This window comes from Rhipicephalus sanguineus, chromosome 8, assembly GCF_013339695.2.
Source record: "Rhipicephalus sanguineus isolate Rsan-2018 chromosome 8, BIME_Rsan_1.4, whole genome shotgun sequence".
NCBI lineage: Eukaryota > Metazoa > Arthropoda > Arachnida > Ixodida > Ixodidae > Rhipicephalus > Rhipicephalus sanguineus.
In genome coordinates, this window is record NC_051183.1 from 92591769 (window position 1) to 92593467 (window position 1699).

General features: G+C 41.4%; 1 non-coding gene across 1 annotated transcript; it reads left to right on the top strand.

Moving 5' to 3' along the window:
- Positions 1-1322: 1322 nt before the first annotated feature.
- Positions 1323-1414, top strand: Trnai-uau (transfer RNA isoleucine (anticodon UAU)). The gene is given in 2 exon segments: positions 1323-1360; positions 1379-1414. It is a non-coding gene; the product is annotated as a tRNA-Ile (tRNA).
- The last annotated feature ends 285 nt before the right edge of the window (positions 1415-1699 follow it).

The following is a 1699-nucleotide window of genomic DNA, read 5'->3' on the forward strand; positions in this document are numbered from 1 at the left end:
AATCTAAAAAAAAAAGTCAGGACTAGAGATAAAATGCGCTAACGTAACACAAGAAATATAACATGGCCAACATAAATTCAGGTCACATACCACTAAGTTTGAGGTAAGCTGAAAGACAAAAAAAGAGAGAGGAGGACTTGTAAAATGTCCGACACTGCATTAAAGGGGTACTGACACGAAAAGTTTCAGTTGTTTTTTGGCGTCAAATGAAAGGCCAAGCCCTCAAGAGCCTAGAAAAGGTAGTGCTAAGCGCGAGTGCACCCTGAAAAAGTAATTAGAGTATGTTGTTAAAAGCTAGTTTCCGTTCCTAGTGCACCCTTACGTCACAACACGGTATAAGCTTCTCGTCACGTGCTCGCACAATATATAGTGACGTTTCCACGGCCGTTCCGCAACCTGTCTCCGCTGGTTACGCACAAGCAGCCATTTTGAATGATTCGGTGACGCACAAGCGACCATATTGGAAGTTTTGGTACCTGGCGTTATCACAACTAGCCAGACTGCTGCGTGAAGTCACCAGAATCGGCACTGTAGCCTGACGTCAAGCTAGTGTCATTGTCGGTTGGTGCACCACAGAAAAATTGACTATACCATTATCATAAAATATAATCAGCATTTGCTGAGCTTCACACTTGCTCAGAGTCGTCTCTGTATACAGGAGATTCGTATGTCAGACTAAACTCGCCTTCGAAAAAAGGTGTCAGCACCCGTTTGAAACAGTGAAAAGCTCGGAGGAAAATGACATGAAGTTGTGAAAAAAACTTCCAGATCAACAAAATAAGCATCATCAACCTTTAATACTGTGGACGGTTGAGTGCCGTCAGGGGCAGGCAGATGCATGAAAAGGTCAATAATAATAATAATAATAATAATAATAATAATAATAATAATAATAATAATAATAATAATAATAATAATAATAATAATAATAATAATAATAATAATAATAATAATGTCATCTATTGACTCGCGTGTGATGCGCAAGCCACTTAGCACTTTATTTAAGAAAAGGCAATTGCCAATTGCCCTACGTGAATCGGTCCTTGAGTATAATAACGACGAGAATTTCTTAGTCAATAAAATCGAAGTAATGAAGTCACTCTAATTAATTACCTAATGTTTCCTTAAATAAAGACACGCAGACAAATGTAACTCGGGAAGCGACATGCCCAGAGCGAATATTTCAAGCAGACAGTGACCAAACGTGACATTTATAAGCTATCAGGCTGATATACATAAAAAAAAAATAATGACGCCACAGCAACGCGCGTAGCTAAGGCTGCAGATAAGCGGTGCGTATCTGCAACGCAGCGCAGCCGTCTTCCCCAGTGGCGCAATTGGTTAGCGCACGGTACTTATACGACAGTTCTCGTGAGCTATGCCGGGGTTGTGAGTTCGAGCCTCACCTGGGGAACGCCTTCTTTTTTTTTTTTGTTCTTTTTAAATTCGATTAAGTATTTATGTACTCTAAAATGTCGATTCGTAACATTAACTTTTCACAGTTGACCGGCGCTCGGAACACAAAACAGCGAGCCACTGAAGCACCGTGGGAGCGTCGCGATAAGCGTTCGCCGTGACCTGTGTATATCTGATAGCTTATCGCAAGGAAGCGGTGCCGGCGTTATGGAAGTAGTGTCCAAATGCGTGCACTCTGGTTGAGCTCATCTTTTCTATACAAGTGGGAGGTCTGCACCACTAG